At 44.7% G+C, this 13676-nt stretch overlaps 1 protein-coding gene and 1 long non-coding RNA gene across 2 annotated transcripts in view; one reads left to right on the top strand and one right to left on the bottom strand.

Annotated features, from left to right (window-relative positions):
• Positions 1–13676, bottom strand: part of LOC119842876 (inosine-uridine preferring nucleoside hydrolase-like) — a 45326-nt gene that overhangs the window by 2219 nt on the left and 29431 nt on the right. The window lies entirely within an intron of this gene.
• LOC122455576 lies at positions 9591–12978 on the top strand. The gene is made up of 2 exons (XR_006273877.1): positions 9591–9968; positions 12668–12978. It is a non-coding gene; the product is annotated as an uncharacterized LOC122455576 (long non-coding RNA).

Raw genomic sequence — 13676 nt, 5'->3', positions numbered from 1 at the left:
GTGCTAAAAATGCAGAGTATTTTTTTAAAATAAGGCTGTCTTTGTTAACACAGGTTCTAAGAATGTAAAAACATTAAGAGCAAAAATGGCTGAATGTAAGAGGATTCATTCTGTTAAGACAGCGTACACTTTGTGCTGTTTGTACATTTGTAAACCTGAATGCATTTTTAAGTTGAACTGAAATGCACACAGCCAAGACTTGTGGAAAAAACAAGATACCCCGTGCATTTCTTTCAGATACAACTTTGGGTTGTACTTTAAAATAAAAAATGCTTTTTTCAAAAATTGTCTGTAGTTCTGTGCGCCACGCTCTGCAGATGTGCATATGTACAGATCTGTATGGCCATAATGGCTTCAAGGCAATTTTCATTCTGTGAAAGTGGGCTTCTGAGCTGGAACCCCACTGCACATGAAACACCTTCCATTGCAAGCTGCTGTTTTCAGAGGAACTGTAGTGGTGCAGGTCACCTATATGGAGGTTTGCTCTCTAGAAGAACACTGTGTAAAAACACCTACTGAGTGTACTTTCTTTTGAAGGCCAGCTGCGGTAAAGTTTGCTAGAAACAGGCTTGGTGGCAGCGGCTACATCTCTAGTCTGGTAATGCTGCTCTTCCTGTCAGTCGCTAGACAGCAGTGCTAGGCACATTGTCTCCTCCAAAGCGGTGTGTGTGGCTTGCAGATCGAGTTCACTCCTACACTTTGATAGTGCCCTTTGCCAGCAGTAAATCAAGTAGGTTCTTAGTGCTTCCTGGGGATAAGAGCTGCAGAAGGCAGCAAAAGATGCACTTGATTTTGTTTTCACTCCCTCATGGTGTGCTCTCTGCAGAGTAATCTCTCCAACAACTGCTTGCACAACATAGAGAAGGGAGACTATGTCTGCTACTCAATGCTTCCCCAGCAGGAGCAGAAAAGCAGACAAGAAGGGCTTTAGTATCAGCTGTTCTTGCTGCCTCTGGACAAAGCTAGAGCTATGAATTTCTGGAAAAGGAACTTTAGAAATGCAGGAGAGGAATACAAGGAAACCTGGGAATTCCTGGATTGTAGAGTCCAGGCTGACAGCTAGATCTTTAAATTCACCAACCATTCTTTATATACTGTGTTCCATTACCTTTTGGTAACTAGACTGAACCATTTACAAGACAGTCTGTCACCAGCTCTGTATTTGCATGCTGTGGACAAGAGCCACTAACATGTCCTAGCATGTTTTCTCTCAGCCATCCTCCAGCTTTTCCCAGAAGAAAGGGAGCAACAAAACATCTGTATTAAGCACGGGGAGGTGATTAAAGCAGAATAGGTGCTACTTTTTTCCAGCAGGCCTTTGTAAGAAGGTATCAGCTGATTCAGTAAGAAGCCTCCATCTACAATGGCTTTTAACAAAGTTTATCTATTAACTAAAAATAAATCTAGGCTTGTTGATATTTTGTAGACTTTATCTGGCTAAAGCACCCTCAAATGCTAAATGTGACATCAGGAAAATTATTCTGCTGCTTTAAAGGACTGCCACCCTCAGGGGCTCTGCTTCTTCATGTTAGACAAACAGAGCTCTTGGGTTTTGGTCCTCAGACATGAGCCCTTCTCTGTTCTATTCCAAATGCCTCCGTTCCCTCTAGTTTCTACCCAAGCAGGAAGTGAGAAGACTCTAAAGCAAGCGCTCCCACCCAAACTCCAACTAGACACAGTAGCAAGTGTGCATCTGCAGAAGTCACAACAGACCTTAAGAAACAAAAGTATAGGCAATTTTACCTTCTTGAGAGAACAGATTCACAAGGTTCCTACTCCTGGAGAATAAAAAATCTGAGGAATCTTAGCCATGGGTATGGGTAGTAAAAGTCATGGACAGGTCACAGGCAATAAATAAAAATTCACGGTCTGTGACCTGTCCATGACTATTTTTACTAAAAATACCTGTGACTAAACCTTAGGCGGGGAGGGGCTGTCAGGGGCTCCTAGGCAGCAGAGGGGCACAATTGCCAGCTGCCATAGCTCCTGTTGGCCAGGAGTCACAGCCAATGCCGGTGGGACCCCCCACCCCTAGCCCTGACCCCCTTCCCACACACCCAAACTGCTGCTGCTGGACTAGGGGCTACCCAGCTCAAGCAGCCCCTGAGCCAGCACCAGCTGCCTCAGAAGTCACAGAGATCACGGAAAGTCACAGAATCAGCCTTACTTGTGTTCCATTCCATCAGCTGACTCAGGTTCAGAACTGCACAAGGTCTTATATTTTTGGTCATCTGTCTGCTTTTGGATCTGAGACTTGAAAGTGGGAAACATGTCAATGGTATCTAGAAGTCTTTTCTTTAAAGGAGGCTATTGCCAATTAAACCTGAAGTATAGCAAAGCTTTTGGATGTACTGATATGACCCTAAACTGAGAAGTACCACTAGCGCAGTGGTTCTCAACCTGTAGCCTATGTGCCATCCTCAGGGCCATATAGGTAGTACTGGATGTGACCCACCATGGTAAATTGGTTGAGAACCACTGCACTAGAGCTTTGGGAGCTGGGCATGAAGTAAGAGATTCAACCTGAACAAATGCAAGTTATTGTAAAACAGCTACAGAATATTCTAATCTAGAGGTGGGCAAGCAAAGAATGCCCAAAGAAGCAAAGGAATTTTGAGCTACCTGTAACTGCCTCAGAGCTACCACGCTCTTTCTGCATGGCCTGAGAGAGAATACCTGAAATACTGCACTCCATTCTAGGCCTCTCCACTGCAGAAATGTCAAGTTGGAGAGAAGGCAGCGTTTGTTCAAATTGTTCCTTAATCAACCAAATTAAGAACAAAGCACTTGACCAAATGACAGTAAGTGGGGAATATAAATCACAAAGTTTGGGTGTAACAGAGAAATGGCCTACAAAGTTACACATGGATGAAACGGAGCAGAAGTTTCCCACTGCTATAGATGAAACGAAGTGCTTTAGAAGCTTATAGTGCAAGAAGCATTAGGCCTGGGCCTGCCCAGGATGACCTAACTCACAGCTATGCTTCCTAAGGAAAGTTTTCACTTGAACTTTACCTTCCCTAATTGCCAAATAGTATAAACCTGCATATACGTGTTGGAGACTGTTCATGGTATTCCCTCAATAGTCGTGTACTCAGGTTGTGGTATGCTATACAAAGCTGCTGCAACCGCTGTTGTCTAAATAATGCTACCAACCACTGTGGGTAGGCAATTTTCTTAAGTATTTTCTCTCCCTTTTTGCTTCTTGCTTCTTAAACAATGCTCCTTTCCACTTCCTGCTTTCTAGGTATTTAACCCTGTGCACGTAGTTCATATAAGCAGGCTTGACTACAAATGAAACTACCAATTCCTACTCCAACCCAAGAAGTGGCACTGATTGTGAGCAAGGGCAGCAGTTGGATGGATGTACAAGCATGATCTGCTCTGTCCTCTTTAGGAAGCTGGCTGCTATTATACACAGAGATCTGTGTGTGCCCAGTACCCAAGGAAGGCACATGATATATACTTAAAACAAGTATTAAATTATTTTCTAATTGGAGAGCACAACCACCCTCTCATTCCAAACCTTCATTGCGCTAAGGTGTAGTCAAACAAATACTTGAACAGGTATTTATACAAAAAAAACCTTCCTCCACCATCTGCACAGCCCAAACTCGGTTTTAGGCCCTAGCATAGGCCTGAGCCATTTCTGAGTTTTAAGTCACCATTTTTGCACTTCTAAGCCTGGGACAGCTGTGCCAGAGCTGCTCTTCAGTACTTAACGCTAAGTTTTATACAAGCTGCAAATCGCTCAAAGGGCCAGGACAGCTGCCTGAATCATGAAGGTGCTGCAAAGCCCAGGCCAGGTACCCCATGCAAATGCAGGAAGAAGTGAGGAAATAGGATTTGTTACCAGGCATCCTCCTACACCAGCTTTATGACCACATCTATGAAGCATCCGGGCCTGTGTGCACTTGCACCTCTGCTAGCGACCTTGCTGGCCTGGAAACTCATTAGCCTGCTAAATTATTGAATGAAGGCACTTTAAAATTTGCTTACAGAAAAACTAACCCATCTGTTTTAACTGAGCAGCATAATGGCATCTGCCAAGCATTTGGGCTTTGGCTGGTGCCTTAAGTGCTGACGATACGAGACCATATTATTAACTCAGACATTGCCATCCCACCTACTCATTTTTACTATTCTGCAGTCCAGTTACTCTGTCTAGCGCCCACATTACTTCCTCATCACCTTAGGATGATATTCCTTTTACCTTCTGCTCATCTTTTTCTACAACCTTGTCTGGCCACCTTTCTTCCTTCCTCTTTCCAAGTATAGAGTTGGGTGGCTTTGATCATCAAGACTTCTGCGATCTTGGCATCAGTGCAGGCCAGATGATGATGGTGGCCTCTGACCTGCCTTTCCCTTATGCAGTAAATTACCCTGGGGTGCAGTTAGGGGAAAGCTCCAAGATCCAAAGGAGGTATCACTGCAAAATTATTGCAGTCATTGGGCAGAGGTGTGTGATCAAGTGTCCAGACAGTCTGTGGAAACTGGAAGAAAACGCCAGGAGCCCTAGACCTGACCAAGATGACATCTTACCCTAGTTAGAGGTGACTAGCTGAGCAAGTGCGGTGTGGTTAGGGTTTCTGAGCCCTGAGAGTTCTCACTGACCCTGTCTCCTCCCGATTTTGTTCTCCTAATGTTACTTAACTTCCCTCACTGCCACTTCCTAAACTACTCACGCTAGAACCCAGTGCAGGGAAGGCAACATGCATCACACAGAGAGAATCAGGCAACAGGAGGCAGGGAAAGGAGGAGGGAGAGAGGACCAATGCCTGTGTCCCTCATTCCAGAAGTCTCAGCAGGATGCTGCTGCTCCTGGAGGTTCCTCAAAGCTAATGGTCCTTTATCAATTAGAGACCCTCTACAATTAGATCAAGTGCAAACAATGCTGGAGACTTGTCCTGGCATGTAAAATATAAGAACTGGGCCAAGGTTTCATAAGTGCACCAGAGGATTTAGTCAGAATTTTGAGGGACCTCAACTACGCAGGGCCATAGAAAAGTGACTGAAACGGGTTACTGCAATGGGCTGCTTGTGTGTGCAGTTATAGCTGCTTAGGTTACTGAAAGGAAAGGAGGATTTTTACCACTGGCAGCATCACAAAGCCCACTGCAAAAACAAGCTGGAGTCTGTCCTACATCAGCAAAATTATCACATAAGTTCTGCTTTTTAAATCTTTACTATTAGTGATTAAGAGTGAGGCTAGAAAGAACAGCATGATTTTCTCTGCAGCCCCTAAGCTGATCCAATATCTGAAATTGTTCTGCCTTTGGAATCAGCTATGAATGGCACAGAGAATAAAGATGAAATGATATTTCCCAAGAATGAGTTATTTGTACATAACCCCACTTTCAACTTGAAATCTATCAATGGAGGCCCTTTATTGCACCTGCAGCTCAAAATTGCCTTGCTAGAAGTTGCCCATGTACCTCTCAGGGTCAAATCCTGCTCCCATTGGAGCTGCTGGGAGGTTTTGCCATGGACTTTGTCTGCAGGCCCTTGTTCCTGAAAAGTCCAATGGATCATGAGAAAACATCCAGTGAGAGATTTCCTCAGTTCATTGCCTGGCACAAAGAAAGGAAATCAGTATCATGAGCTTTAAATTCGTTAGTGCTTGTAAAGTGAATGGACAGAGAATGCACAGGAAAACTGTACAGTTTAGATAAATTGCAAAAAAAAAAAAAAAAAAAAAAAAGTAAGCGTATTTAAAGCAAGTGACAAATCCAGGCTGTGAATATTTCAGTGTGGATGAAAGAAGCTTCCCTTTTTAATGCTGGATGAACTCAAATGGCAAAAAGATGCTATGGTGTTTTTCCCCTCCCAGCTCACAAAATACACAGTGGAAGTCTGTTAATCTTTAAGCAATGTCCATGGAGATCTGGTCATTATTCTACAGTTTGTTCTAAAATTACAAATTTTGGAGTCAGGCCCTATCCCTAAGGTTTCAACTGATGCTTGCAGTCATTTAAAATGAAAACAAGGCCCATTAAACATACAGTGATACTAAGTCAGCATATAATAGCAGGCAAAAATCTATACTTCAGCTATTAAAACAATGAGAGTAGAATATTGCTGAAATCAGTAGGCTGGTGCCAGACAACTGCAGCAAATCGACAATATTTTACTGTGCTTTCATGTGTGTATCTTAGCGGAGCCTCCCTGAGAAGATTCAGCTATTTAGCCCCTAGGGCAGTGAAAACCACATTGGCAAACTTCCCCCACACTACCAGCAATTGTGATTAAATCAGCAATTTGCAAAGCACACCTTGTCTAACTAATTAAATTCCTCCCTGCACAGCAAATAACTAGAGAGCTTTAAATATAGATCAACAGTACCACTCTGTGGCTTAAGTAAATGTAATACTTTGAGATGTGTCAGTTTTCAAAGGTAAAATGCAACATGCGAAACATAGGCCTTGTCAACACTACCATGGTAAGTCGACCTAAGTTACGCTACTCCAGCTACGTGAATAACGTAACTGGAGTCGATGTAGCTTAGGTCAACTTACTGTGGTGTCTACACCACAATGTGTCGATGGGAGACACTCTCCCATCGACTTATCTTACTCTTCCCGTTCCGGTGGAGTACCAGTCGACCGGACAGCACTCTGCCATCAATTTAGCAGGTCTTCTGCAGATCCGATAAATCGACCCCCATGCATTGATCACAGCAGCATCGATCGCCGGTAAGTGTAGACATGGCCGTAAGGAGAAAGTAGGGCCAGATAGAGCCCGTACTGTTTCATTGCACTTACATTTTGTGTTTGTACAATGCTTAGCACGCAATTGGGTCCTGGTCCATGACTGGAGCTCCTAGGTGCTACAGTGATACAAGTACAGTAAATATTACTTCCTGTAAATATTTTACCATATACTACTTGTAGGTCTTATTTATCTAACTAAACTGGACGCTGTCTCCTATTAAAGTGGCCTTTTATTTATTCTCTATGACTAGCTCTATCCTCTCCCAGCCTCCTCCAAAAAAGTCAATTTTTCATGTTCACATTCCACACCTGCCTACCCACTGTCTCTATTTTTATACAGCTTAGGTATTTTTGATTTATACACCTCATATTTTCCCCAATCCTTCAGACTGCTTTTCCCTTTCCTCCCTTCCATTGTTTTTCACCCACCCTTCTCCTAGCACACAGCCCCTCCCCCCAACTATCTTTTATGCACGATAGTTTTACTCAAGTCTCTAGTATCTGGCTTGTAGTATTAACTAGTTTCAACAACAGAGCCATAGGGTCCAGTTCTCTTCTTACTTACCTCAGTGGAAATTCAAAAGTAACTGTTGAAGTCAGAGTTATAATGGTGCAAAAGTTGGTTAGAAACAGCCCCAAAAGTTTTAAAGCAAAAGCCCCCTTCAGAATGATCCAGTACTCTGCTTTAGAGAGGTTTCCACCTTTCTAACTCAAAGCAGGGAGTTTCCCCCTTCCCAACACCAAGGTAGGGCACTGACCTCCTAATTGGACTTTTAGACACAAGCCTTGTGTCACTATCCCAGCCCTCTACACTTGCACAATACTTGAGCAGGGAATTAACACTCTAGCTGCCCATATATGGCCTCTATCTCCTTATGTGACGTTTCCCAGCCCCATTCATACAAACACAGACCCTGGACCTTTCAAAGAACCCTCCCCTGAAATCAAGAGAAGAAGTGGTGGTGGTGCTATGAAGGTGGCTGACCCCTCTGCACACAAAACCCTATGAGTTAGTTGGGAAGGAAGCCAAGAAGTTATGACATTGAAAGTCTTTGTCCCTTATAAAGCATTTTGAGATCTATGGATGAGCAGCACTATAAATGAGCTAAATATTATTATAGTAAGACTCAGTATCATATTCTGGTCATAGCACATTGGATAACTAGAATTCATGGATGGTCGTGAATTTTCTTTTATATATATTGTGATGGGGCAAGACCAGATGGCTATGGAAGAGTAGTGGGAGATAGATATATTAGCTCCAAGCTAAACAAATCCCTGGTACAAGGATAAGTGAAATGGCTGCTCCAGGTCAATTAAGACACCTGGGGCCAATTAAGAACTTTCCAGAAGGCAGGGAGAAGGCTAGGTTGATTGGGACACCTGAAGCCAATCAGGGGCTGGCTGAAACTAGTTAAAAGCCTCCCAGTTAGTCAGGTGGATGTGCATGGCAGGAGCTGTGGGAAGAAATTGTGCGGTTGGAGAGGCTGAGTAGTACACACCATATGAGGCATAAGGAAGGAGGCCCTGAGGTAAGGGTGAAGTGGAGCTTGAGGAAGTGAGGGCTGCTGTGGGGGAAGTAGCCCAGGGAATTGTACATATCATGTTTCTAAAAGGTCAGCTACCATAGCTGATACTATTAGGGTCCCTGGGCTGGAGCCCGGAGTAGAGGGTGGGCCTGGGCTCCCCCACTACCTTTGCCCCCTGATTAATCACTGAGACTGGGAGACAACGAAGACTGTGCAAGGAAGGATAACTTCTCCTCACCTCCTTCGCTGCATAACCCCTACAATCATTCTCTTGGGTTTATGTAGTTCACTGTATGATCATAAGCTGATGTGTTTGAAGAAGAGAGATGGATGAACTTCCCTTCCAGAAAAAGAGGGAAAAAATTAAGCATATAGGAAAAAAATGACCAAGTAGCTCTAGAGAACAATGAGAGAGTTCCAAGCTATAAGAATAATTTTGGAGAATGAATCATGCACACAGGATTAGTGATCACAGGGGCGGAAGGCAGTGTTAAGTAACAGAAAGGAGTCCCAGAATCTGAAATTAGGAAGTGGCATAATCATGCCCAAATATGTGGAAATTTTTCAGTGTACTGTGGTAAGATAGTCAGATGTGGGACACTAGCTCCACAAACAGCACTAAGAACACAGAACTAGACAAACGCAGCTAAACAGAAGTGGATCCAACATCATTCTTTCATAGATTAACATTACAGAAAAAGGAATTCAGACATTTTTCTCCCCCATCCTCCCAAAAACCAACATTCAGCCTGAAGGGTGACTATCTCCAGGGCATAGAAAGAACTCACCTCCTTTTGCTCCCTCTCTTTTATGCCAAGAAAATTACGTTACGTATTAAATCACAAATAAATGAAAAAAGCTTACTAACTTTAAAGGTCTCTCTTCATTTTTCATTTTTTTAATATCTAGGCTGAAAACCAGATACATCATGTGATTGGCTTTGTAGGTTGGACTAGAGATGACCTTTACAAGTTTTAAGGAGACAAGTGCATTTATTCCCATGCGGTCTAGGGAAGAATAATGACAGACGAATGGGCTGATTCACATGGAATGACTAAAGTATTTTAGGTAGGAACTTTGGATGTGATCTTAACAGGATTTTATCTTTGAAGAAAATTGTGAAGAGGGGTATGCCCTGAGAGCACCTTTTCCCCCATTCTTCAAGCATGAAACGGAGTCTTCATAGATAGATGTATGAGTGAGCAAGTCACCGTGGGCGCTGACAGGGGACCAGTGAGGCATCGTAGCACTAGGTTAAGCTCCAAAGGTGGAGTGGGATCTTATACTTAGAGATAGAGGTTTCAAATACCTCTGAGAAATCTTTTTGTTATAGGATGGGTGAATACTGAGTGCTCATCAATCTTGTGGTGGAAGGCCATAAGGGACCTAAGACATACTCTAATTGAACTTCAGGACTGTCCTGACTTTTTTTAGCTCTATGATGTAGTCCAGTACCAGTGGCAAGGGAGAGGTTTCAGCTGTGGCATGTTTATTGTCACACCAGGTCTGGAATCTCTTCCATTTCTGCAGGTAAATATATTGCATCGTTGATCTTCTGCTATTTCATAGCATCTCCTTTACATCTTGAGAACAGGTCATTTGATATTCTGGAGCCATGCTTTCACATGGAGAATCTTAAGGTTCGGATGGTGCATCTGGCCTGCATCTGAGACAGGAGATGTGGAACTGGGTGAAGAATGACTGGTGGACATACCACCATCCATAAGAGGTAATGGAACTATGTTTTTCTGGGTCATGTTGGGGTTATCAAGATGACATTGGCTTTTTCTTCTTTTATTTTGTGCATTACTTTGTGTATTAATAGGATCAGCGGAAAGGCATATAGCAGATGTGCATCTCATTTGACAAAGAAGGCATCCCCCAGCGATCAATGACCCAGTCCTGCTCTTGAGCAGAATTGTGGGCACTTGCTGTTCCCAATCATGGCAAAAAGATCTATGCTTGGGAATCCCCAACATCTGAATATTTTGTGTAGGATCATGGTATCTATTTCCCATTTATGTTCCTGTTTCCTGCTTAGTGCATCTGCTGTGGTGTTTAGGCAAATAGCTGAGATGTTGACCCTGTGGTGAATGCACCAATTCCATCATTCAGAGCTTCAGCACACAGGGATGGTGACTTGCTCCCCCTTGTTAGTTTATGTAAATCACAGAAGTGATGTTATCTGTCATTACGTTATTGTTTCTGATTAGCAGTAAAGTGTGAACATGCATTCCGGACTCCAGTAGATTGATGTGTAACATCAACTCTGAAGGGGAACACTTGCCCTGTACTGTGTAGTCCTGCAAGTGTGTTCCCCAACTCAACAGAGATGCATCCGTTGTCAGTATTAGTGATGGTGGTGGTTATAGGAAAGGAACTCCACCACACACATTGTGGGGCTTTGTCTACCAGTCTAGTGAGCTTTTGATTGTGACTGACACAGAGAGAGACTTGTTCAAGTTGTGTCTGTGCAGAACGCATATTGTTCTGAGCCACCCCGAAGGCAACGCATATATACTCTGGCATGTCTTATAACAAAGATGGTCGCTGCCATATGTCCTAGTAGTTGTAAGCATGTTCTGGCTGATATCTGCGGACATCAAATTGACTAGGGTGATAAATCTGTGTGTTGCTAAGGAGGCTTCGGCCTCCTCTGCATTGAGGTAGTCCCCAGTGAATTCTAGGTGTTGTACAGGTGTCAATGTTGATTTCTGGGTGTTTATTTGTAGGCCTCATCGTAAGACAAGGTCCACAGTCATAGATGACGTGGGCGGGGGGGATGTGGTGTCAAACCCACCCCCCCCCGCTCCAATTTTTGCTTGGCCTGCTGAGGGGGGGAGGGAGAGGGGCTCTCGCCTTCTCCTGCTGCACCTGCCCGCCCCTTCCCCCTCCCGGCACACTCAGCCCCTATCCCTGGCAGCCTGGCCCAAGCGGGGAGCTGAAGGGGAGGGAGCAGCCACTTCTCACGCTGGCTGCTCCAGGTCACTGTTCTGGGCAGCATGGGGGCTGTCTGCAAGAGCCCAGCTAGTGAGGCAACGGCAGCAGGCCACCCCACCGCCCAGGCCTGGCTGCTGGGGACAAGGGCCGAGTGAGCTCAAGTCCTCCCCTGACTCTCGTCATGTCTCGCTCGGCCTGTCCTCAGCAGCCAGGCCCTGGTGGGAGGGAGAACCTGATGCTTCCTCCTCCCCAGACAGGCTCTCTCTCAGGCAGCTTCCACACAGACCAGTGACCCAGAGCGGCCCCAATCCCACTCCGGCTGCAGGGACGGGGCCAAATGTGCCAGGGGGAGGTGCATCAGGAGAAAGAGAGCACCCCCTCCCGCAGGTAACTCTGGTGGGCAGCAAGAGTGTGGTAGCCCCAGGCTGGATACAGGGCAGGTGGATCACTGGGTAGAGGAGACACGTGAGTCAGTCATGTGCTCTCCCCTTTAGATTGTGCCCCCCAGGATCGGGGGGCACGCGTCATCTATGTCCACAGTCTTTTGTATAGGTACTGATGTGCCATCTCAAGAGGGGGCTTTGAGTAGGCAATTATCCAAGTATGGGAATATCATAATTCCTTGTTTTCAGAGGTGCACAGCCACCACCTCAAGGACCTTGGAGTACACTCTGGGGTTCCAATCTTTATCACTTAGGGTAGTTCTAGTATGGTATTGTCTGCCCTGCTCATTCACAGCTTCAACCACCAAACTTTGTACTGGTAGTGGTCCTGCCCTAGAGCAAATCTGAGGAATCTTCTGTGGGATGGATGGTAATACGAAAGTGTGCAACTTGGAGGTCGATGAGTGAACACCACTCTCCCTGGTCCAGTGCTGGGATAATTGTTGCTAACGTGACTATCCTGAATTGTTGTACTTTCACGAATTTGTTGAATTTTCTTAAGCTTAAGATGGGTATCCAACCATCGTTCTTTTTCTGAATTAGATAATTGTTTGAATAAAACCCCCTCCCTCTGTGCTGGATCGGAACTGGTTCTACAACACCCAAGTGTAGGAGGTGGTTTATTTCCTCTCGTAAAAGGTGCTCATGAGAAAGGTCATTGAAGAAGGATGGGGAGGCAGGGTGGGTAGGAGGGAAGGATATAAACTGAATTGAGTACCCATTGTTTGATAATTTCTAACACCCACTTGTCCAAGGTACTCTGCCACATTGGGAAGGACAGGGTCAGGCAGTCGCCAAACTGATGGACACTTTCTAGTGGTTGCACCAGATGGGTCTGGGGGAGGCATCTCATGGCCTCGATCAAATTCTCAAAATTCTTGCTTTGAAGTGGATGGTTGGGATGTTGATGATTGAGATGGAGGTGGCCTACGTTTTCTAGCCCGTCTCCTCCTTTGAGGGCCATATTTTCCCTGAGGAGGAACGTATGGAGTAAGCCTCGAACACTGTACAGAATGGTATTTACCTGGCCTTCTCTTTTACACAGGTGTGTAGAGACTTAAAGACTGAAGAATTGCCCTAGAATCTCTTAAAGAACGGGGAGATTCATCCGTCTTGTCCGCAAACAATTTGGATTCTTCAAAGGGAATATCCTGTACCTCTTTTGGAAACCCCAAGAGGTGGAGCCATGACACCCTTCACATGACTACAGCTGTAGAAATAGATCATGCAGCTATATCAGCTGCATCCAAGGAAGCTTGTAAAGTTGTCCTAGCCAGAAGGTGAACCTTGGAGATAATTGCCTGGAATTGTTCTTTTTTGTCATCAGGAAAGTAATCAAATTCATTCCGCTTTGAATAGTTGGTATGATTATATTTGGACATCAGGGCTTCATAACTGGCAATTCTAGAGTTAATTTGCATCCAAATAGGCCTAAACGCTTCCAATCTTTATCATCTGGAGTAGTTTTAGTATGATATTGTCTGCCCTGCTCATTCACAGCTTCGACCATCAAACAATTCGGGGAAGGGTGCAAGAATAAGAAATCCATGCCCTTAGAGGGGACATGGTACTTTTTGTCCACTCTTTTACTTGTGGGTGGTATTGTGGCAGGTGTCTGCCAGATGGCCTTAGCTGGGTCCATTTATGGGAGTGCAATTTTAGATGAGATTGATGTATGTTTCTAATATATCCAGCAATTTATGTTGAGACTCTCTAACTTCTTCGAGCAGTATTTGTAGTGAGTCTGCAATTCTCTTGAATAGTTTCTGAAATTGTTTAAAATCATCAGCTGTTGTCAGTGGAGGAGACATGGCAGCCTCGTCCAGAGGGGATGAGGAAATATTGGTTGCTGGGGTGGCTTCCTTATCAGTCCTCTCATCCTGCTCCTCAAATGTCTTGTCCTGAGAATCCAGGAGTCTAGCCACCAAGGCTGATGGGGAGCATCTCATTCTCTTTCTGTGAGTGCTAGGAGGCCTAAAATAATGCTGCCTGTATGCAGCCCACAGATCCCAGTAAGGCCACTGTGGTGGAAATGGCATGGATGGTAGCATGCA

Source organism: Dermochelys coriacea, chromosome 1 (assembly GCF_009764565.3).
Source record: "Dermochelys coriacea isolate rDerCor1 chromosome 1, rDerCor1.pri.v4, whole genome shotgun sequence".
Taxonomy (NCBI): Eukaryota; Metazoa; Chordata; order Testudines; family Dermochelyidae; genus Dermochelys; species Dermochelys coriacea.
This window is presented reverse-complemented; position numbering and strand designations above follow the sequence as displayed.